At 39.2% G+C, this 25,251-nt stretch overlaps 1 pseudogene across 1 annotated transcript; it reads left to right on the top strand.

The window, feature by feature from the left end:
• Window positions 1-667: 667 nt before the first annotated feature.
• Window positions 668-3,050, top strand: LOC308241253 (GPN-loop GTPase 1-like; annotated as a pseudogene). The gene is made up of 2 exons: window positions 668-734; window positions 2,336-3,050. The product of its transcript is annotated as a GPN-loop GTPase 1-like (transcript).
• Window positions 3,051-25,251: the final 22,201 nt, after the last annotated feature.

Raw genomic sequence — 25,251 nt, 5'->3', positions numbered from 1 at the left:
TGTCACGCATATCAGTGTCTAATTACACTGAGTGGCCAGATTATTTTGATCTCTGAACCCATAATAATCTGGCCACTCAGTATATATATATATATATATATATATATATATATATATATATATATAAATTAGAGGCCTGGTGCATGAATTCATGCATGGGTGGGGTCCGGCCAGCCTGGCCAGGGGGAGGGGACATGGGCGGTTGGCCAGCCTGCCTGCTGGTCGAACTCCTGGTCGAGGGGACAATTTGCATATTAGCCTTTGATTATATAGGATATACACTGAGTGGAAAGAAGAAAATCAACACAGGGCAGACTGGAAGAGAGAACAAAGAAGAAGCAAAAGAGAAGGGAGACTGGAAAGAGTAAAGAAGGCCAGTGCCCCTGCGGGAGAGGAGAGTGGGCCTGCCACGCACCCAGGGAGAAAGCAGATTTCCTCCCCTCAAGGCTCTAAATCCCCCACCAGCCAAAATATTCATTTGAAAAAATTAAATTATGCCTGAGGAGCCAGCACCCTCCAAAAGGCCCTGGAGATCAGAACAATCAGGATTTAAATTAATTGCTTAATGGAAAAAAACACACACATTTCTGAGAACAATACTGATAATTTGCTAAAACTAGGGTATGTTTGTAACTCTTTGCAATGAATTGAATTGCTGGTTACAAGAATGAATGCCTATAGAGAAATTGTGATTGAAATCCCCAAAGTTATGTATTACTTCCATAAAGGAATAGGTAATTAGTGAAGTATTGTGCATGTACAGCCAGTATTACACTCAGCACTTAATTATATACTGTCTCAAACTGTTTCCCAGTTGTTGCATGTATGTTAGCCTTGTTTCCCTGAACTTGTTCATAAACTTGGTGAGAGCAAGTGTCAGGTTATGTTCTTTCATTGATGTGTCCCACCATGCCTGGCACAGCCCTAAACGCACACCAATACTCAAAAGTTGATGGACGCTGATTGGAGTAAATCCATAAGCCTAGACAATTCTGGCTCTTTGAAAGAAAATTTCTTTAGTTATGCCAGCATGCCACAACCAGGGAACGTTTCTCAGGAGAGCCAAAAGAAGTTAACATACTATGTAGCTTGTTAAATGGAGTAGAGAATTTGAAAGGAGACATCCTATTTGAATGCAAAGAAGTTATAAATGACTTCATATCAGGAGCTTGCTGCAGAACAGTTGGATTTGGATTTTGTTGATTTACCTACATTTACAGAGACTGACAATAGCCATTAAACCTGGAAGGGGATGGAGAGCAGAGGACTACCCTGCTGCATGGTGACCCCATGTTTTCTGGGCCTCTTTACTTCTCAAAAGCTTTCACTGTGATCTGTTCATAAAAAAGCAACTGAATAAAACAATACTTTACTGTGATCTATTTATGAGTGACAAAAGTAAAAGTATATACCATTATGTTTACTAAGTTGAAATTGACTTCTTCACTTCAGAGACATAGAAATAATAACCTCTGCTCCAGGAACATTCATTCATATTTTCTGAATAAGTCTTCCACTTAAAAACATTTAATGCATGTATATTAACAATAGTTTTTTTTTCAAATGAATACTGAAAATGAGTCCAAATCTCATGTATGTTCACTCTGATTCCTTATAAAAGGTGACAGTGGTGGCAGCTGAGCCCAGGCTTCAGGCATCTTTGGCCCCCAGTGTGCGTGTTGGTGTTGGGGGTGGTGAGACCTGGGAAAACCACCCTTGTACAGAGGCTTCCAGGACACCTGCATAGCTTTCCACCTTATGAGATCAATCTGGACCCCCTGTGCATGAAGTTTCCTTTCCTGCTATATTGGTATGAAATTTATTATCTAGATTCATCTATAAACAATTTACATCCTTAACTAAGGATCCATATACAGAATTGGGCCCAATGGTGGCATAGTAACCTCACTTAATCTCTTTGCTAGCAGATTTGATCAGGTGATGATATTTATTTTTATTTTTTAATTAAATCTTTATTGTTGAAAGTATTACATATGTCCTCCTTTTCCCCCCATTGACACCTTCTAGCCTTCCCTCCCCCATTCTCTGCCCCAGGCCTTCACCACCCTATTGTCTGTGTCCATATGTTATACACATTTGCATACAAGTTCTCAGCTGATCTCTTCCCACCCACCCACTTACCTCCACCTTCCCACAGTCTGTTCCATGCTTCTATGTCTCTGGATCTATTTTGTTCAACAGTTTATTTTGTTCATTAGATTCCACATATGAGTGAGACCATATGATACTTGTCTTTCTCTGACTGGCTTATTTCATTTAGCCTAATACTCTTCAGGTCCCTCCATGCTGTCTCAATGATGAATTTATTGAGAAGGACTCGAACATGTCCGGATTGACACACCTGGGTAGATTAAAGTATTCACCTGGCCAGTTTCTGGGACAGTCATCACTGAGGCCCTGCATCGTGTACAAAACCAAGCTCCTTTTTATTGCAGTCATGAATAAACTGGCATCATTGAGCACAGCTTTGCAGTGGGATGGGTGAAGATTTGGAGGACCACCAAGATGCCTTGAATCAAAAGACTACATACATCAATAACCTGGGTCATTCAGTGAGCTTGGTGTTAGATTTGCAGCTCATTCAGGGTGGTAGGTGTGTTTGCTGTTCTGGGTATAGGCTTAGCTGAACTCTTTATGCAAGTCACTAGTGCTGTGGAAGAATATGAAAGGGAGTGTCGTTCTGAATATGAACACCCAAAGAAATCACTGGCCTGTGCACAAAGCCAGCAGCAGAAAAAACAATTGGAACACCTTTGGAATGATACGGCCTCTATAGCCTTGGACACAGGAACTGTGACAGGTGGCTTGTCTCCTGTGTCTGACCCTTCTGACCTGACCCTGACCAGGGGAAACTTGGATGAAGAGGAAGAGGAAACAGACAGTGACACTGATGATACTGAGAGGAAAGCCATGCAACACCAGTGTTCCAGAATTTTATGGAATACCAATGGTACTGGAAGAGAAACAACAAGTACTTTCTAGAAGTCCAAAAGTTTGGAACTCTGCGAAGGAACTATCCTTATCTCTGATTGTGGTTACTATCCTACATAAAGAACAGCTAATATGCTGATGGTCATCAAGCTGTCACGACATTACGACCAATAAGCAGGAGGCTGCGTGCCCAGTGAGTCATGTGAGGGTGGCCATGCAAGGAGGCGGGAGGCGGTGCGCCTCCTCGAGCAATTTCAATCACGCGCTGGGCCTCTAGTAAAGAATGATTTTGTTCAGAATAACAGAGTTTCTCTTATTGGGGAAATCTCCTGACTCAGATCAATCCAGGGATAGAAGACATTTGGACCTGACAGGTAAATGCGATTCCCCTTGGCCTTTCCCTTGGATTTTTGCAAGAAAGGATATTCTGACTGTTCTTGGATGCTGGTATTCCTTCTAGCATAAAAATTCACGTTTTATCATTTGAACTCAAGTACTTTTGCTGCTGACAGATGGAAGATAGAGAGAACATATTATTCACTTCAGATCTCTATTATTAGGCTGGATCTATAGCCTCTATTTCCCTAGCATCTTGCCCTTGACCCATGAGTTCCCCTCCTTTTAGCAGAAAGGGAGATGGGTAACATGAGCTTGTACAGAGTGGCAGTGGAGTCTCCTTGGCAACCAATCAATGTTAGTATGAAGTGTCCTCATGCTGGGTAGCTCATTATAGGACACCAGGTTTGTTGACGACAGTGGGAAAAACATAGAATTAATTAATAAGAAACCCGCTTTTGATGGTGACTTGGATAAAGAGTTTTTAATTTTAACTTTATTTAAGGCTGTCATAATTTCAAATAAGAAAACTATGTAACTACAAATAGATTAACTTCTGTTGATCAGAGAGGTTTAAAGCCACATGTTCAAACCTGTTACAGTGAGGAGAAGATGTTTACTAAAGTTTCCCCTGGACACATACCTAGTAACTTAAGGCAAAGTATCCTTGGTGATTTATTCAAAGGCCACAGATATGGGTCAGGTGTACATTCTGTATGTAACAGCCATGGTAAGGGCTTACCTGCCTCCTTTATTCACTGTATCTTAAAATGTAGTACATTTCTCTTAAAGAATATTATCCCTGCCTAATCTACTAGTATACTCCAATGGTTCTGAATATGTGGTTTCTGGACCATAAGCATAATAATAAGCATCACCTGGGAAATAGTTAGAAATGGACACTGAAGACCTGACGCAGAAACTGGGAGTGGGGCCCAGCAATCTGTTTGGACCACTGCGATAACCCAGTGATCTCTAATCCCTGACTATTTAGTCAGGAGCACTGACCTCTTTTCCCTTAGATTGTCAAATAAAAAAAAATGACAACAGCCAACACAACAATAGTCACCCAGTGTGAATGAATCAACATTATACATTTTTGTCAGATCAGCAAAAATATATATATTTTTTGGTGTGCCATGAGGTGGAAAAGGTTGCAAATTGCTGCTGTAACTCAGTCTGTGACAACTCCAGGTGAATCTCAGGGAGCAATTCTCATGTGACTTGCTTTATCCGGGTACCGGAACTTGGACCATCTGGTGCCTATTCTCCAATTTAGTCATTCTAAAAACGTAAGTGTTTTGTTTTTTTAAAAAGGTGACAGTGGTGATGGAAGGCTAGGAAAATAAAAACAAACCCACTCTACAGAAATTACAGGGTAACTAAGATCTGATTACAGATTATATTACTATAATAAATCAATTCCAGGTAATACTCTTACGTTGAGAAAAGGCCCTCTATGCATTTGTCTGTATCTGTTTCTCAAACCTCTTTCCCACAGCTCTTCATATTACAGTCTATATTCCAGTAACTTCAAATTGCTCAGGGCTCTTTGAATATAACACATTTTTCTAGTTCACTAAAAACTAAAAAAGCTTGGCCTAAAATGCCCATCTTACTTTCTTGCTAACTCTTTTCCTGGACAAACCCTCTGCAAAGCCCCTCTCCCTAAATTCTCAGATTAGATTTATTTTTCTTATTTTCTCTCATTCTTTTTTTCTTTATTTCCTCTGACTAGCACAGTGCCTAGCAGCACACAGAAAAGGCTCTATAAATTTTGATAGTTATTGCTATTGTTGTTATTAAAGGGCTGAGAATTGAGTTCTTATGTGTTTTTAAGGTAAGAAATTTTTCAGTTTAGTGGTTTTTTCCAGATCAGGGAAGATATATGTCCTGAATATTTTTCCCTGACAGGATTTTGGAGGAAATGGGTTATTTGAATTTTTGGCTTTGTGTATGTTAGGATTCTCAAAAATTTGAAAATATTATTACACTTGAAACTTGGAATTTTATATGAGATATGAAATTTTATACCTAATGGAGTGTGAGGTTATTTAGAGGTAAAAAACACACTCACACACACACAACTTCATAAATTACTAAAAGCATTCTTTTCAAATCTTCAAAATATAGCACAGCCTCTTTTATTTTCTCAGAAGGAATAAATGATTCAAACAATGTGATATAGTAGAAAAAGCCTGAATTCAGGTGGCTTAAATTTGCCTTTAATTGGTTTGTGACTTTTGACAAGCTGACTCCCTCTCTAGTCCTAATTCTATCTTGATTAGAGGAAGATTACCTGAAGGGAACTTAAACTACTCTTTAAATGCCCTCTGGTGTTTACAAAAACATTTTAAGTTATCTAGTAAAAATGGAATACGTGAATGGAGGGGAGGAAGGGAAGAAGGAAGGATTAGAGTGGAGTGTGACTCATTATGGAAAACAGGAAAGAGGTGAGTTCTTACTGTCTTGAAGGAAGAAGGATGGGAAGCTTTACTACAAACTAGGATATGAAGGTGAGCTGAACTGCCTCAATGATTATTATTTTACTTTTTATGTATCTCTTATTTTGGGAACTGGAGGAAGCAGAAGAAGAGTCCACAAAAATCAAGCTCAGATTTGCAGACTCTAGTCAACTATGGTGAATGGTAAAGAGGAAGCTCTGCCAACAGAAATGAATTTCTGGGGTGGCAGGAGGTGTATGATATTTGGGGGCTCTGTTTCCTTCCCTTACATCTTTCTGGGGGAAATATCCTAATCCTCCTCATAGAAAGTACTAGAGGTCTGGTGCACAAAAATTCATGTACTTGGGGGAGTTGCTCAGCCTGCCTGCACCCTCTCACAGTCTGGGAGCCCTCAGGGGATATCCAACTGACGTCTTAGGCCCACTCCCCTAAGCTGCAGTCTGGCCTCCCTCTGTGGGAGGCAACCAGGCAGGCCAATCAGGGGCTGGCGTCAGCCAGCCAGTGGCCGGCCCTGGCCCCTCCCCTCCAATTGCCCCTCTGCCACTGCTAATTGCTGCCACCCCCTGATTGCCACCCCCTCCCTCTGCCTGCTGGCACGTGCCTCGGCTGGCCTGGTGCTGTCTGCTTGCCAGCCCTGCCCCCCCCCCCCCGCCCGCCAACCACCAACTGGTCGTTCCACTGTTCAGTCAATTTGCATATTACTCTTTTATTATATAGGATTATTTTCCCAGATCTGTTCCCCTTCTCTCATCTCCCAATCCTCATCTGACCTAATGCCACACACCCTTTTCTTCCTATTTACCTTGCCTTCAGGGTAGCAGATAAATGCAGCAGAATGGGCTTAGAAATAAATATCAATTTAAAAAGTTTAATTTGCTAAAAATGGCTTTTTCTTTTCTATTTCTACATCTGTTTCATTTCCTTTTATATTGCAAGCTGCTTAAGTATACACACCCAAACATTTGAGGTGCTTTAATTTTAGTTTACATGTCTAGTAGCAGTAAAATATGAGATACTGTTTCAAGTTATAGAGCAGGATAGAAAGTTTGTTTGGTTTTTTTTTTGTTTTGTTTGTTTTTTGTTTTTGCTTTTTTTGTATTATTGACCTAATCCACAGAGGAGAAAAAACTTTATAGGAATGTAGCCTAACTCTTTCTTTCTTAGAAGATAAATTCAACATTCTCTTCCATGCCCCCAATTCCTTTTTAAACTAATAACCAGAGAACATAAAATAGTATTAAATGTTCACAGAAAATGTCTTAAAATTTGCATGATGCTATAGTTATTTATTGTTAATCCTCACCAGAGGATATGCTTCCGTTGCTTTTTAGAGAGAGAGGAAGGGAGAGAGATAGAGAGAGACAGAGAGAGAAACATCAAATGGCTGCCTCCCATACCTGTCCCAGGGATTCAAACCCTCAACTTTTTGGTGTACGGGAGATACTCCAACCAACTGAGCCACCTGACCAGGGCTGATGCTATAGTTATTTTAAAGGAGAAAGATACAAAGGAGATAAGAGGAAATAATTTAAAATAAAGATGCCTGTGAAGAGAGCTATATACATGTATGTAGACAGAGACCAGTGGGGAGAATGGGTGTTTTGCATCCAAATTGCTGTTAGTTTTCATTTCAATTTGGTACATTATTTTTGCTGTGTGACAATGTACACAGTCTATTTCAAAATCAGTTTTCTTATTTAATAATCAGGAATAACAATATATATTTTACTGGTTTAGCAGTGAAATTAAATAAAATATTCATTCTGTAAATCTACAATGAGTCTCTGTAATGTGTACTGGTTTCTACTGTAAACACTTGTTTCTCGTCCTTATCCAACTTCTTAATCAATACTTTTATCTTACGGCCACTGCCTTTTTCTACCTGTCATGTTCTTGATTCTCATCTTGAAACTGGAAGGAGACCAGAATATGCCACCCCACAATATGACTATAGGAAACTAGAGTACTCCACCCCCAAACATACCTCTTTGGCATGAGGATTATTTTGAGCTGATGATTTTGAGAAACAACATGCTTAGGAGAAGCTCTGCAAACAGAGTAGAAGTCACCCATTTGTAAAGATATTTCCCTTTCTGCACCAGGAAGAGAAGGATTACCCTAAAGTACCAGGGAATCTTATCAATGCAGAAGGCACTGATTTAAATTTGCATTTTAAAAAAACAAATCAAACCAACCAACCAAACAAACAAAAAACCTTAGTCTTGTCTGCCCTACTTTTTCCTAGTCATCTTTGCATAACTCATCTCCTCTATATTCTTCTCTTTTTGATTTAGGCGAAGATGATCCAGAAGCCTGAATTCTAAGCCACATCATGGAGAGTTACTCATTTCCTTTGATATTTCCCATGTATATATGAGATACATCTATACTAATAATAGAGGAATATGCAAATTGTTCAGGACACCATCACAGTAATGGTAATGACCAAACAGCAGGCTGCGTGGGGCAACCAGGCCAGCAGGGGGGTTAGTGAAGGACGACCAAACGACTGAACAGCAGGCTGTGTGGGGCTACCAGGCCAGCAGGGGTATAGTGAGGGATGAGCAAACAACTGAACAGCAGGCTGCATGGGGTGACCAGGCCAGCAGGGGGGTTAGTGAAGGACGACCAAACGACTGAACAGCAGGCTGTGTGGGTCTACCAGGCCAGCAGGGGTTTAGTGAGGGATGAGCAAACAACTGAACAGCAGGCTGCATGGGGTGACCAGGCCAGCAGGGGGAGCAATTGGGGATGACCAGGCCAGCGGGGGGGGGGGGGCAGTAAGGGGTAACAAGGCAGGCAGGCAGGGGGGGCAGTTGGGGACAACCAGGCTGACATGGGGGCAGTTGGGGGTGACCAGGCTGGCAGGGGGGGTATTTAGGGGCAATCAGGCAGGCACGCAAGTGAGCAGTTAGGAGCCAGTGGTCCCGGACTGTGAGAGGGATGTCTGACTGCCGGTTTAGGCCTAATCCCCGGGATCGGGCCTAAACCCACAGTCGGACATCTCCTGAGGGGCCCTGGATTGGAGAGGGTGCAGGTTGGACTGAGGGGACCCACCCCTCCTGTTCACAAATTTCATGCACTGGGCCTCTAGTATGTTAATATACTTTTGTTAATATACTCTTGTTAATCTGTCTTTTGTTACAGGGATGCTGACTGAGAATTTAGAAGGGTAGAAGAAAAAGTATCTGCCCTCCTCCACCCCACCTCTCATACACAATACTCTGAATAAACAGGCAGAGATATATAGAGAGATGTTAAAGAGTGTAAACACTCAAGGGCCTGTACAGAGTGGTAGAGATGTTGTACATAAATGAAGAAGTGGAAACAGATACCAGAGATATGCTTCATAGGTAAGTGCTGCATCTTGTTAATGCACAGTTTTAAAAGTTATGTTGTGTTTTCACAAATATTATAACAAGATCCTTTACCATTGATGGCATGTGGATGGGATACAATATTTAGCCAAATGCTGCTGATTTTCTGTGTTGAAGAGAGACAAGGACAGTACAGAAATGAAGACTAAATATCATTTGGTCCTTCAGTTGGTCTTTTATCTGATGTACTGTTTCACATGCATTCTCAAAACTAAATATTGACATCTGAATGGAATTATTAATACAGCCGTAAAAGATAGGAGCCAGGAAACATACTCAATTCCATTTATTTCCATCTTTTAATTTCTAGTGATATTTTCACAATCTTTGAAGATAGAATGAATACCTGTGCAGAAATCAAAATAACAAATAAATGGAAGAACATCTGGCTGATTCAGTCATGTTAAAATTTGAAGACAAACTTGGATTATTAATATTTATGACTTGAAAATATATTCTTGGATTTTGAGTAGCAGTATCCACTGTGATACTTAATGATTTAATAATTTGATTAAAATGTTTAAATATTGTGGCTTGAATCTTTCATTTGAAAATAAACAAGCCCTTAAAAATTCAATTTATCACTTCTCATTTTTTCCCTTAGGATAATAATGCTTCATTTGGATATTTGCTCATCTCAAGTGTGTGATTATAGTAAAGTTGTAGAAATCAATGTTGTTTCACTATTAACTTAATGCCTTTAAAATTTAAAGCTCTAGTAAGTAAAGGTACTGTGCTATGGTAGGCATACAAGTACCTACTGAGTTCCATGGTCATTGAAACTGTGGATGTAGAAGTCCGTGTCTCTGCCATGACTCAAACTAGCCTCATATGGGATCTAGAAATAAAGCCACACACACACACACACACACACACACACACACACACACACACACACACATATATATATATATATATATATATATATATATATATATATATGTGTGTGTGTGTGTGTGTGTGTGTGTGTGTATCAAGGTGTATATATATATATATATATATATATAAATCAAGGTATATATATATATATATATATATATATATATATATGAAATTATAATTACCTCTATTGAATACTTATTTTGAATTCTAAGTATTATATATATTATCTCATTTCATACTCTCAACAAATTTTCAAGCTAGGTAAATTTTTTTATTCCTGATTAAAAAGTTGAGGAAACTGAAGCTTATTGACTTTACAGAAATTGTAAAAGTCTCATGTGTACTCAGTGGAAAAGCTGGAATTAAAATCAGTTTTTTATTCTAAAACTTGAGATTTTTATCTATTAGGTTAATTGGTGTTGTAAACATTTTAATCAGATAAAAGGAATTTAGAAACTTCTTTGCCATGACAAAGCTATTTCATTAAAAGTATTTATTGAGAAAAAAAAAAGGATGCTAATTCCACAAGATTTTGCCCCTCTTCTATATGAAGATAAATTGAACTTTCCAATTTGGAATCTGCTGAGAATACCTGAAACATTAGTTCAGAGAGAATAAAGGACAAGATGGTTGGGATGTCTCTATCCTTTAAGAGACAAACTCTAACCATATCTAGGGCAAAAGGATGGGCTAGACATTAAAGGTCTATATCCCCAGTTTGCAGAGTTACCTACAGAATTGTCTTTCTTGACCTGATTTTAGCTCAACCCATTGTTTATTCTTCCATCTCTTCATGCTACCCATCCTACCAATCTGGGGGTCCTAGGCTATAAATTGGATAAAGGAAAAAAGCAAACACACACTTTGGAGAGTTTTTTTTTTTTTTTCTTCATGAATCAGATATTTACACATTGCTATTTTTAACCTAATGTATAGATTGGGCAGCTCATTTTCTTTGCTCAGAGCCTCAATCTTTATAGCTGACTTGTGGCTTAGCTCCTTCTGAAGCTGAAAGTCCCCATCAGGCATATCATTTTATCTATCCTTAGACCTCCTATCATCACTTTTTATTACCCATTTTGGCCTCCACCCAACAAAGAAGGAAAATTCTGTGCCTACTTATCCCCACTCCCCAATAATCCTTGAGGTTCCCCTGCTCCCCTGAGCAATTGTACTCACCATTTCCATTTACAGGTACTTCTATGAACAGTATCTTCTCTGGGGGGTATCCTGAGCCCTATCAAACACTCGATTTATTGCCTTTTCCTTTCTTCTCATTCATGTTTTCACAAAACCACTTTTACTACCCTGACTCCCTTCATGCCTGACTTTTCTTATTTGTTTGTTTCAAATTTCACTAAGATAGGTCCTACTACTTTTTATATCTACATTTTTCTGATTTATCAATCTTTTTAAAGGCTTCTTTTTCCCTTTACATATTTTAACAACTATGTGAGCATTCTATGAAAGCTTTTGATTAAATGCTTTTCATTCTTTCTAAACATTATTTTACCTAAAACTGATATTTGAATTCTATCTTCAGTTTTCTAGTGTCCAGAAAGCTTATTCCCCACATAAACTAACAATCATAGAGGCTGTCTTGGTAGAGATTGGGTATTTATACATAAGGTTAAAACTGCACAGAATCAATATTAAACTTGAATAGACCTCTGAGATATCCATTGGGTACAGAATGGATGCTTTCCAAATATGCTACACTATTTAGAATTATGCACACATCCTACATAATAAAAGGCCAGGACTGTAAGTGTAATGACCAGAACAACCACTCATCCAGTCACCATGAGGTGCATTGACCCCTCCACCCCACAGGCTCTGATCGCAGCATGGGGGTTGGGGAACCACAGCAAACAGGGTGGAGGGGTGGTGGCGGGGTGGGACTGGGGACTGTTGAGTGGTGGCAGGCAGTGAGTGGTGGTGAGCATCCAGCATCAAGCGGTGATGAGCATCGCGGGGCAGTGGTAGTGAGCATTGTGGAGCGTTGCGGGGCAGGGAGCATCAAGGAGCATTGCAGGGTGGTGGAAGTGAGCATCGCAGAGCTTCACAGGGTGGCTGCGGAAAGCGATGTGGAGCATCGTGGAGAGTCATGGGGCAAGGAGCTTCACGGAGCCTTGTGGGGTGGTGGAGGCGAGTGCCGCGGAGCATCAGAGAGCATCACGGGGTGGTGATGGGGAGCATCTTGGAGTATCACGGGGAGGGGAGCTTGACAGATCATCGCTGGGTGGTGGAGGCAAGCATCACAGAGCTTTGCGGGGGGGGGGGTTAGTGTCACATCATGGGGCAGCAGTGGCAGGCATTGCAGGGTGTCGGACATGGCCCTGATCACAGGCTAAGCCTAGGGTCCCTACTTGTGCACAATTTCATGCACTGGGCCTCTAGTAAATAAATAATGTATACAGTGATGTTCCTTCTTAGTGGCAACAAGTAGTTTGGCTTGTGTTTAAAAAATATATAGATATGCATATATATATGTATGAATATACATGTACATGTATATTAATATTTAAATATTTGAACCATATTCAATGCAGTTAAAGTGATCACACACAGCTAGACACAAGGAATGAAAAGGCTACACTAGCAAGCAGTGTACATCTTACATCTCACACTTATTCAAAGGTAAGGTGTGCACCTGCTGCATAGAGTGTTAAATATAATTATCTGCACAATTTAATTTTCTCTCACTTCCTTATCTTTTAATTTTTATTTTTTGGTTACTTACTTAGAAGCAAAATAAGCAAATGAGTAAGACTGAATTCTCAGAAATAAAGTGATCATATAATACTAGAGGCCCAGTGCATGAAATTCGAGCACGGTGGGGGGAGGGTGTCCCTCAGCCCAGCATGCACCCTCTCCAATCTGGGACCCCTGTGGGATCGGGCCTAAACCAGCAGTCGGACATCCCTCTCACAATCCGGGACTGCTGGCTCCTAACCGCTTGCCTGCCTGCCTGCCTGCCTGATTGCCCGCTAACCTCTCCCCTGCTGGCCCGATTGATGCCTAACTGCTCCCCTGCCAGCCTGATCACTTGCAACTGCCCTCCCCTGCTGGCCTGGTTGCACCCAACTGCCCTCCCCTGCAGGCCTGATTGTCCACAACTGCCCTTCCCTGCTGGCCTGATCGTCCACAACTGCCCTCCCCTGCTGGCCATCTTGTGGTGACTATCTTGTGGTGGCCATCTTGTGATGACGTGGGGGCAGCCATCTTGTGACAATATTGCAGCGGCCATCTTGTGATGACATTGCAGCGACCATCTTGTGACGACATCACACAGCACTACCTAGGCTTTTATTATATAGGATAACAATACTAGATTCATATTTTAAAAATCTTGTTTCCTCTAAACATGTCTAGTAATACTGCTTCATGTATTGCTCCAGCAGTTTCAATGAAAGGTTCTAATTGCATTTAATAAGAATAATGAGAGGAAAATACATGGTTTCAATCTTTATCTTTTTAGATCAGTGCTCATCTGGTAAGAATTATTCCTGTTATGGCAAATACTCTTGAAAATTTAACAAAATTTTGCAAAGACAAACCTTTAAAATGACAAATACTAATTTGTTATTCAATTCTGCTTCACTGAGCTTAAAATAATGATCAGACTTGAATTGTCATCTCTTCATTCATTTTCAATTTCTTCTCTCATATGTATCTTTATATACAAAACTGTGGCCAACTCTCTTTACTTAGTGACTGCTGCCTGAGCTCTGTAGACCTGCATTCATACAATGAACATGCCAGAATTTTTAGATAAACATGTCTTTGGTTTGCCAATGTGTTTAGAAGGTGAACTGTTTTTTGTTTTGTTTTGTTTTGTTTTGTTTTGTTTTGTTTTTAAAGCCACGTTTGATTAGCAAGCACTTTTTCTTTTCTTAATTCCTGTGTTTCTTTGGGGGCTTCAGGATATTAAATAGTGAGGGGATATAAGTACTGGTTTGCTGTTTGCCTAATCTGAAATTCAAGTAGCCTCTCAAATCATGGATTTCACGTGCATCGATGCCTCTTTTCTCATTCTTATTTCCCCCCCCACACTAAATATTCATTGAAAAACAAACTTGTTTTAAGCATATTCTAGTTAATCTCCTTCTGATTAGTTAATTTATTTATTTCAGGTTATTTAAACCCTGAAATATGAATAAACTTACATTCTTTTTCTCTTTTCAGTTTCTTTTAGCAGAAGTTTCTTTGGGCTACATTTAAACTCTTGAGTTCATATCTTAATTCTATTGGCATAGATTGCCTGGTTTGATAATCTTGTACTCTGTTGAACAATCATTTCTAATAGGTTTAGATCTTTCACATTCAATCACTGGGTCTATAGGAAAAAGGGCAATAATAGAATCTATAAAAAAAAGTCAAAAGAATAATGATAACAGTAGCACAGATTGAGGGTCAGCTCTATATCAGTGCATCATCAGCACTTTATACCTATCCAATTTAATCCTCATTTTGGGCAGTTTATTGTCCATATCTTCTTGATGAGTAAAGTGAAACCTAGAGAAGTGAAAAATTATAAAATGTGTATTGCTAACATGTATTCACAAATATATATTAAGCTCTTCCACGAAGCTAATTGAACACAACCTTTTATTATTCCTTATAAGTTTTATGTGTTCAGCTTTTTTCTATCTACCAATTACATTATTTTGGGGGTAGAGACTGTTTTATACTTATTCCATGTTCTCACATCACTCAATTAATAATTATCCTCCAACAAATAATTATTACATTCAATTATTATATTTAGACATAAAATTTTTCCTCCACGTTGATCATCATATTTACCACTTAAATAGAGCAAATCTCTACAGGGTGCTATTGCTTTTAGATTCCCTGGGGATCAGCAACTGAACTCAAGATCATACTCTCTCAGATGATACCCTACACAGGAAGAAAATATCACTGTTCATGCGCTTACGTTACTCTCAATAGGAGAAATGATATATATTCCTTAGTCTCTATAACCCATTTTTCCAAGTCCGTAAGAGATAAACATGGATTTCCTTTTCAAATTTAGTGCTGTAGCTAGGGGGTGGAAATGGGAGAAATATATTATTGAAGTGTAGTAGTTGCATCACTGAGATGGAAATCAAAGGTAGAAGTTGATCTAAAATAAAAGGCAGGACCTCTTAGTTCTATTTGCTTTGGCTCTTGCATAGGTCTTGGGGCTTTACAGAACCCTATTGAGACTATCCACACAGATGGTCATAGCCCTCTTATGAACAATGAGGATTTAGAGCTAAGATGCTAGATAAGTATGCCCTGTGGATGAGCTGGCTAAACACACAAGTATCAGACTAGAGTGTCACAGAATCTTCAAGGACAGGTTATAATAAGGACTTGCCACAGTCCTGAAATGATTTCATAACTTTTTTCACTGGGAGTTTTCTAAATTGAGTACCTTGTCATCTTCTGTTTGTATTGATCTCCATTCCCAGCAGGCAGCCTGGTGGGTCTGGTGTTTTCATTTTAGGACATAATGACATCAACTTGAAAAATTTTGAATTCTTACTCAAAAAGAGCAATAGTTTTCCTGACAAAACTAGCTTGGTGAGGAATAGAAAAGAAAGAGGCCATAGTGAACACATATCTGTGTCTCAATGCACTCTCTCTCTCTCTCTCTCTCTCTCTCTCTCTCTCTCTCTCTTAATCTTCACGTATTGTTGAAAGTATTATATATGTCCCACTTTTTTCCCTCCATTGACCTCTTCTAGCTTGCCCTGCCACACCAGATTCTGTCTTGCATTTTAAGAACTGACTGTCATTTCTACTTTCCTTGTAGTTAAAAAGACAAAATATTATGCTATAGCTTTCGGTGCAGAAGAAAGAGTAAGATTTACCTTTTCTAGGTTAAGTTTCTATAGCAAGATAAAAAGTGGTGGTTGTCATGCTAGAACTTTTGGGGTGGGAAAGTGAGCTTTCTTGGTTACAAAGACCCAACTCAGAACTCTTTTGGTTACCGAAATCCAACAAAAACTAATTTTTGGAACCATAAATAATGGGGAAAGAATGGGGTAGGTACAAGGGCTGCTCTGAGGACCAGAACTGGGACTTTCTTGTTGCCAGGATCTCTCTTTCTTGCCATTGTTCCTCTCTCTTTTTCTCAGATTTTTGGTCTTATATGGTTAGTCATAGGACTATTTCTTAAGTCAGAGAAAGACAGAATTATAACTAACAACCCCTAAGAGAACCACATGGTTACAGTTTAGGACAACAAATTTACTAAAGGAAATGAGATTTATTTCTAGATTGGAGGATGGGGGGGTAATAAATATGTAGCTAGGGATGGAGCAAAAACATTTAATTCAAATCTATTGTATTAGTCCTCCCCACCTCAAATAACAAATTACCACAAACTCAGCAACTTAAACTCATTTGTTATCTCAGTTTCTTTGGGTAAGAAATCTTGACCAGGCATAGCTATATTTTTCTGCTCAGGTTCTGAAAAATCTGAAATCAAGGTGTCGGCCAGGGCTGTCCACTAATCTGGAGTTGAGTCTTCTTCCAAACTTACTAGTTGTTGGCCAAGTTCACTTCCTTGTGGTCGTAGGACTAAGGTCCCCACTTTCTTGCTGGTTGTCGGCCATGTGGCAGGTTTTCTACTATTCCCTGACACATGGCCTAATTCAAAACATGGCGAGAGATTTGTTTGTTTCTTCAAAGCCAGCAAAAGACTTTCTCTCACTTTGAATTTCCCTTGTAAGGATGGCCTTGGACCCTCTTGTAAAGGGCTCACCTGGTTAAGTCAAGCCTACCCAAAATATCATCTTTTTTATGAACTCCAGCTGATTTAAGACCTTAATTATATACGCATAATCCCTTCATCTTTGCTGTAAAACTTAAGCACAAGAGTAACATCCATTGTAAGCACAGGTGCCAACCACATTAAGTGGAATGAGGTTATGCAGAGTGTATACTCTCAGGGTGGGAATCTTGTAAACCTATCTTAAAATTATGCACAACACATGTATGTTTCCTCAAAATAGATACAACATATAACAATAGACGGATCTATCTACCTAGATATGGATACACACACATGCATATATTTAAAACAAATGATACAGAGTTGTATATAGATGTACTTCGGTTAAGCTTTATTTTTGTTTGTAAATTCCAATTAGTATTATCCTATGTAAACTTGCTTTTTACATTTACACTTAGACATGTTACATAAAGAGTAAATTTGAAATATGAAATTTTGGGTGTATAATTTTCTCTCACATGTGCCTTGAAATTTCAAAAGTTGGCTTCCAGCTGGCACTATTATCTAGTTTTATTTCTCTGAGGTGTCCTAGACAAAATTATTTTAAAAGTTCGCTAAAACCAATTGCAGTATGGGAACCAGGGTCTTAACCCCCAATCTATGAGTCATCTTCACTTCTTAGGCTTTTGCATTAGGGCCAGTGATTGCTTTCAGCAAAGTGTGAATAACAGTGCTCTTGGCAGACTTAGGAGGTTATGGTCTTTGGGGAATCAAGGTGTTTTAAACTTTGCTATTTAGAACATAGCCAGTACCTGGAATATCACTTTTTGCAGTGCTAAAGTTTTTCCAACTAATCATTAAAAATACATGTATTTACTTTGTTCCTCAAACTGTACTGATTGTCCTCCAATTTGGGGAAAATTCAGCTTAGTGGACTCAAGTTGCCCCCTTAGGAAGTCTAGGGCTGTATTTGTATTCATATAATCTTTAATAAGTCAGATAAATGCTTCCCTTTTTAAATGTTCTTCTTTTCCTTTCTCTTTCTCCCCCCCCAATGACAATGAATATATATATATATATATATATATATATATATATATATATATATATGAAAACATGATTAACTAAATGGTCTTATAATGCTTGTCTTAGGTGACTATTTAAAAAACATTTTAAGAAATGCTTCAAATCAAAATACCATCACTGACAGCTGCTTATTAAATTACAAATAGCTCATTGAAGATAAGGATGATGGTGATGTTAATGATAATGAAGGTTTTTATTTGCTTTGAAAATTTAAAATGGCTTTAAGGTTGTCAATAACTGCATATATTTAATTTTATGCTGTATTTTCTGATCCTAATATATTTTATATTTTTGTGCCATAGGCAGTATTTTCCATTGAGTAGTTTTTGTTGAGGGACAAAGGGAGAACATTTTACTCTTTTTTTCCATAAATGTATAACCTATCCTTTAGATTGAATGCAAATAAAAAATATATAATTCAAAAATACATTTTGTTTGCCCCAAGATTGTTTTGATGCTTTGAGGCAAATCCAGTTTGGATTTATGGGAATCCTGTTCCTAAATCACTATATTAATAAACTCTGAAAGCACTCAAGAAATTTTGGAAGAATTACTTTCTCCATGATTTACTATGCAGAACTATTAGGAATATTGCTGGTTCATTTGGGTAGACACCAGGAAACACCTCTCCTTTGCCAAGTATGAGACATGCTTTGAACTGTTCACATGGCATGTTCTTCAAGTGTATTGGGGCATAAACACAGACCCAATGCACCAAGCTTCATCAGTATGCATAATTTACACTTGAAAAGAGCATGTGTGATACTTAATGAGTGTGGGAACCGGGAGATCAGTCTTTTGTCCCATGTCTCTAACTTCTAACAGTGCATTAAAAGATTATATTTCTATCTCTATCTTCAATCCATTTATCTTGTGTCACCCTCATAATAGAAATAAGCCATTTTGCTTATGACATGGCCTGAAAATGCCATTCTGAGACAAAGTGTACAAGGAGCTTAGGTCACTAAGTGACTATCAGGTTGTAGAACAAGTCTTTTGTTTAGGAGTTTAAGTATCTCAAGTCTTCCTGCACTTGCATTGGCCACACCTATTCTGGCCCACGACCTGCTCCCAGGTGTGAATGACAAATAAGTACCTTCCCTATTTCACCCAGACTTTACTGGGCATGTGTCTAAATCACAGCTTCCTGGCAAAGCTGCACTAATGCCAGCCTATACCACCCGACCCTTCCTTTGCTCCTTTCCAGTTATTCATAGCTACGATATTAATTACAACGGTATCGATGTGATAGGATCTAGTTGAAAAGATTTTGCTCATGTTAAGTCAATTACGTGAAAGGCTGTGAAGACTGTGAATGAAAAAATATTATGTTCATTGCTGTTGGTACAACTCTATTATTTAATGAAAATTCAAACTGTGCTGCAGTGACTCTCACATTCTCGTCAGAATGACTCCTCCATTCTCACCACTCAGAACACCTTACTGAGCTCAGTGGCTGAGGTCCTCACAGCACCAGGAGGACAGTACAGCATAGGAATGTGAAGGATGGAGTCCGTTGGCTTAACTAAACAGAAAATCAAATGCAAGGGATTTAATCAATTGTGACCTTGGGCAGGTCATTTAACTTATTTTTTGTTTACACCTGTGTAAAATGAGGGGCTTGTTGTGTAAATGGTATTCATACATTTTTGCCCATAGGGCATCTTTTCTTTGTCTCATTTTATATCTATATTACCCAGGGAGGCAGTTATCAGTGTTATCATCATTTCATAGATGAAGGAAAAGATAAAGGAAATTAACTTGATTAAGGTAACACAGCTCATAAGTGGTAGGGTGAAGAGTCCAATTCTGAGCTTCTACCTTTAAATACTCACCATTTTCTAACACCCCACACTGCTTTGATAACTGTAGTTTCAAAACAATGTGTATTGCACATTGTATTTTTGAAAGCCTTCAAAATAAGTCAAATCCAAATGTCTTATCTTGCCAAGTTCAAAATAACATTGGTTAGTATTGTCATTAATTTGCTTGGGTGGATTTGTCCTGCTCTTCTATACCCAAAAGCAATGGTAATGAAAAAGAGACTTGTTCTTGTATGATTTTTTTTCTTTATGGACAACACAGGCAAATTGATAATATCAAAACTCCCGAAGGGTGAGCATTTAGAATTTCTCTTGTTCTTCATATCTATTTCACTTTTTAGGTTCACTGTCAAGTCAGTGAAAACACATATCTGGAAACAAAAACTTACTGGCAGTGACATTTCACATAGGATTTGATAGCAAAACAAAGCCAGAGCCCATGTTTTCTATTAGCCACCAGCCCTGCCACATAAATTGCATATGTGGATGAACCTGGGCATTTGAGTTGAATTGGCTACAAAACTGTATTTATTCTTAGAAGTACTTGGAAACTTCAAAGGGGATGTCAAGCCACTGATCAATAATCCAGACATAAGGTATTAGTCATTTATGAAACATTTTAATGGAAATGATTGCAAATAAATATACATAAAATTTTCATAAACAAGGAAACAATTTGGTACAATGTGGCTTGTTTCAGCAGAAAGATTTCTTGACACATATTGTACTTGGTAAGAATGTGTATTAATGTAAAAAACCACTCTTCTTTAATAGCTATCTTACAGCTTGTATCTCAGGAATTTTAGAGTATTCCTGGCAAAGATGTTACACACCTCTTGACAAAAATCTTTTCCAAATGTGCTTATTGGAATTCTGAGTTTTGTGAAAAGGATATGTATTTTTGTTGTTTGTTATATACATTCCCTTTTACTATCCATTATTTTTTTTTTTCTATTATGTGTGTTATACCTGGTCATGAACACAGAAAAGTGCACCAAATATAAATGCACGCAGCTCAATAATTGTTAGAAAGAAATCACTTGTTTAACTACCAACCAAATAAGAGAACACTGCCAGGAGGAAAGGCTCCTTTGGGTCCCCTCCAGATCACAACCCTTCCTCCCTCCTTTTCCAAGGTAACCGCTACCCTGTCTTCTGGTGCAATAGTTTAGTTTTGTCTGTTTTTGAAGTTATAAGTTATGCATTCTTTTATATCTGATTTATTTTACATTGTTTGCAGGATTCATCTTGTTGCTGAATATGATTACACTAGAGGCCCGGTGCACAAAATTCATGCATGGAGGAGGGGTTCCCTCAGACCAGCCTGCACCCTCTCCAATTGGGGATCCCTTGGGGGATGTCCGACTGCCAGTTTAGGCCCAATCTCAGGGATCGGGCTTAAACGGGAAGTCGGACATCCCTCTCGCAATCTGGGACTGCTGGCTCCTAACTGCTCACCTGCCTGCCTGCCTGATTGCCCCTAACTGCCTCTGCCTGCCATCCTGATTACACCTAACTGCCCTCTGTGCTAGCCTGGTTGCCCCTAACTGTCTCTGCTTGCCTGCCTTATTGCCCCCAACTGCCCTCCCCTGCCAGCCTGATCTCACCCCCAATGGCTCTCCCCTGCTGACCTGATTTGCCCCCAACTGCCCTCCCCTCCTGGCCTGGTTGCCCCCAACTGCCCTCCCCTGCTGGCCTGATCTCACCCCCAATGGCCCTCCTTTGCTGGCCAATTTGGTTCTGATTGGTCAGTTTCTATGCCAGTCAGCATCAAAAGCTCCGCCTCCTAGGCAGCCATTGGCTCCCCACAGCACCCAGATTTTGTTCTGATTGGTCAGTTTCTATGCCAGTCAGCATCTCTGGAACTACCAATGGGGCCTGATCAGAAAGGCGGGGCTGATCAGCAGCCCCGGTGGAGGCCTGGAGAGAAATGTAGGCATGGCTGCTTGCCAGACTGGGAGAGAAAGAGAGAGGCAAGTGCTGATCAACAGCTGCCACAGAGGCAATGGATCAGTCCCTGCTTCTCTCTTCAGGCCTCTCTCTGGCCCTGATTCGCAGCCCCCTCAGCAGTCAGTGCTGGGGCACCAAGCCTGCAGTCGAAGCAGTCAGCACTGGGTTGCCCCGGCAACCCAGCACTGACTGCAGGACTGACTTCCGGTTGGTCTAGCCTCAGTCTTCACTGGTCATTACGACCCAGGCATTTTATATATTAGGATATATTTTCTTATTTTTGTAATAGTATTTAATTTTATTAACTTTCCACGATTTATGGATCCATTTACTGCTGATGAACATCAGGGATGTTTAGATTTGGGGGCTATTAAAAAATCCTGTTGAAGGACTGCATTCTAACCAAGGTGGGGTATCAGGATGGGATAAGTCATTCTACCTGCAGTAATAACAATGACAAAACTAGACAGGATATATAACTTTTTTCAAGATGTTGGACATCAGGCAGTGAAGAACAGTGATCCCTATGAGATAGGAAATACATGAGGTATTCAAAAAATTACCCCAGATTATTGTCTTGAGAAAGTTTGCAGACCTTTGTGCAGGAAAGAGATTTCAGGTAGACTCTCTGAGTTTGCAAAGGTGAGTACAGGAGAGGAGACAGACTCATAAAAAGAGAATCCTGGGAATCTAGAAGGTCTTTTTTGAGTACTCAGGAGAATACTGATCAGCACATGCTTGTAAGGAAACAACCTGAGGTAGGAGAAAGAACTACCAGAGAATATTAAACAGAACAATAACTGATTCTCACACAGGGCTGGGGATAGTACCTGATCCTTCCCATTGGATTGGAAGACCTAATTATTCACAGAGCACTGGGCAAAGTATGGTGTCTGATGCATCTTAAAAGCAGGACTACATATACAATTTGCAGATTGCAGTGCAAAATGGAAACTCCAAGTCCCTTGTTCAAAACTAGTGAAACTTTCCACTGGCAAAGGTAGAGTGCTGAGCCAGGCTTAGTCTCTCTCAGCATTGGGCCATATGTGACTGCCCAGGTCACAAGCCCATAAAACAGCCCTACTCTAAAGCAAGGCCAGAAAGGACCAAACTGCTTCCCAGCATCCATATTTATCTTTCAAGCTCTTACAGATCTGTTGCTATTGTCAGCTTTTTCCCCCTTTCATACTGTTTTGATTCCTCATATGCTGATTATTTTTTATTAAATGTTGGATACTGTATGTGAAAATCATAGAAATAATTTCTAATTCAGATTGATAATATCTTCTTCCAGGGAGGATTTGTGTTTTTCTGGCAATCTGTTTGGCACAATGGAAGCTAAGATTTCCTTAATCTATTTTCAGGGATTGAGTGTTGGGCTTTCGTTACAGCAAGAGCTGATCTAATTCTGATTTAGCATTATTCCTAGTTCATCATGGTTCCAACTGGAAGCTTGACATTTTTAAGAGATCTTGACTCTGGTAGGCTCTGGAGTCCAATCTTTTATTATTTTTTTTGTCCCCTTGGTCCTGCTAGTTCTAATCAGCTTTTAGCTACCTTTTTCTCAATTAGCAACTAACTGCCCCTAAGGAATACATGGTTCCTCATAACTATCCAATGGTAATTCTGAGGAAAAAAAAATCACTTTAGTTTGACTTAAGCAATAGCTTTATTTTTAAGAGGAAATAGCAAAATAAATTTCATGGTTTCTACTGTGCTTGATGCTCTAGAAATCTCATTTTAATATTATTAACAACCCTACCATGTAGGGAGTAGAATCCTCCCTTTAGATTACAGTGGTTCTCAACCTTTCTAATGCCGCGACCCTTTAATACAGTCCCTCATGTTGTGGTGACCCCCAACCATAAAATTATTTTCGTTGCTACTTCATAACTGTAATTTTGCTACTGTTATGAATCGTAATGTAAATATCTGTTTCCCGATGGTCTTAGGCAACCCTGCTAGTGGTTCTCAACCTGTGGGTCGACTAAAACCATCAGAAAACACAGATATTACATTACGATTCATTAACAGTAGCAAAATTACAGTTATGAAGTAGCAATGAAAATAATTTTATGGTTGGGGGTCACCACAACATGAGGAACTGTATTAAAGGGTCTCGGCATTATAAAGGTTGAGAACCACTGGTTTAGAAGCTGGAATCCCATTCTCAGGTTAAATGAGGTAGCCACTTTTACAGTTAGTGGGTGATAGAGTCACAATCTAACCTTGGTCTTGCTCACTTCAAAATCCATTTTCTTTAAATAAAACTACATTCTCTCATTTAACATAATGTGGATTGCAGACTTTATAAGTAATATTTTAAAATTGCATTTAAATGAGTAAAATAGCTAACAGTGTTAAATGTGGTCTTCCATGATGACACTTTTTAAGGACTGATTTTAAAATTTATTCTAGTCAGTTGATTAGGTGATAGAGATTACCTTAGATCACCTTAGATGGAGGTAGATTGAAGACCCAATGCATGAATCTTTTACAAATACCTTTGCAACAGAGTGAAATCCTGGTTCTCTCTGACACCATCATTTTGGGGGCCTGCTTGTTGTTCCCTTGGCTCCAAGCTATTAGCTCCTGCTTTAAACATGCTACTCATTAGAGGAATTTGCTTGAGACTTGAATTTTTGTAAAAACACTCCTCCCCATTTTCCCTCCCCTTGGCATAAAAGAAGCTTGAACTCACACTTTCTTATTATGGATTTGAAGATTAAAACTCTCACCTTCTCTTTTGGCACCTTCTCAAAAAATAGAGTTTTCTTACTCCAAATGCTGATGTTTTGAGTTCTGGACTTTGGAGCACTGGTCACATGGACTTTGGACTGGTAACACCTATTCAGTAATGTGTTGCAAATAGGAAGTATATATTTTACAGCTAGGCAAACCTGTGTGTGCACATGGGCACGTGTGTCTAATGGAAATTAGAAAATAGGCTTGGAATCATTTCAATCCATCTTTTAGCACTTATGCTCTATATTGGGTGGATCTGATGTCTGGAAATAGTAATAACCTGGCAATGCATTCTACCTTTATGCTGTATTTGAATGGCTTCAGGGGTCTCAACAAATCCCTGAAAGCTATGGTTTTATCATAAACTCTGACACAGAATCCAATATGATCTTTTCATAAAAACTTGGCTATACAGTATTTATCATATACAAGCACAAGCATATATAGCCAGGCTGTTTTCATCTTATTTTACAGCCAGTGTTAGTGTGTTACCACATCCAAAAGAAAAATACAAATACAATTTTAAAAGCACTGAGGGTGTTTTGGTTTACAAATGCAGCTATATCATCCATCACACTGAAAATATCTCTATAATTCTCCCTTATAAATTTATTTATCTCCAATTCTCACTCCATAGAAGAGCTACCTAAAGCTCTGTCTTTCTTATCTCTGCTCCCAGCCCCTCCTCTGGCTGCTTTTTCTTTGATATGTTAAAGCTAAGGTCATAAGGTGGCACTTGCAGTCTGAATATAGCCAAAGGGTATTTGAAATTTGGCTTTCAAGGAATGTTGAATTAGTTGCCAACTTTTTTGAAAGTCAGGATATTTCATGTTAAAATCCAGATATCTGAACTCCCCTTGGCAAACCGGAAGACCTGGTAACCTTAGACCTACTGTCTAGATCAG

This window comes from Plecotus auritus (assembly GCF_963455305.1).
Source record: "Plecotus auritus genome assembly, chromosome: 2".
In the NCBI taxonomy this organism is placed as follows: domain Eukaryota; kingdom Metazoa; phylum Chordata; class Mammalia; order Chiroptera; family Vespertilionidae; genus Plecotus; species Plecotus auritus.
This window is presented reverse-complemented; position numbering and strand designations above follow the sequence as displayed.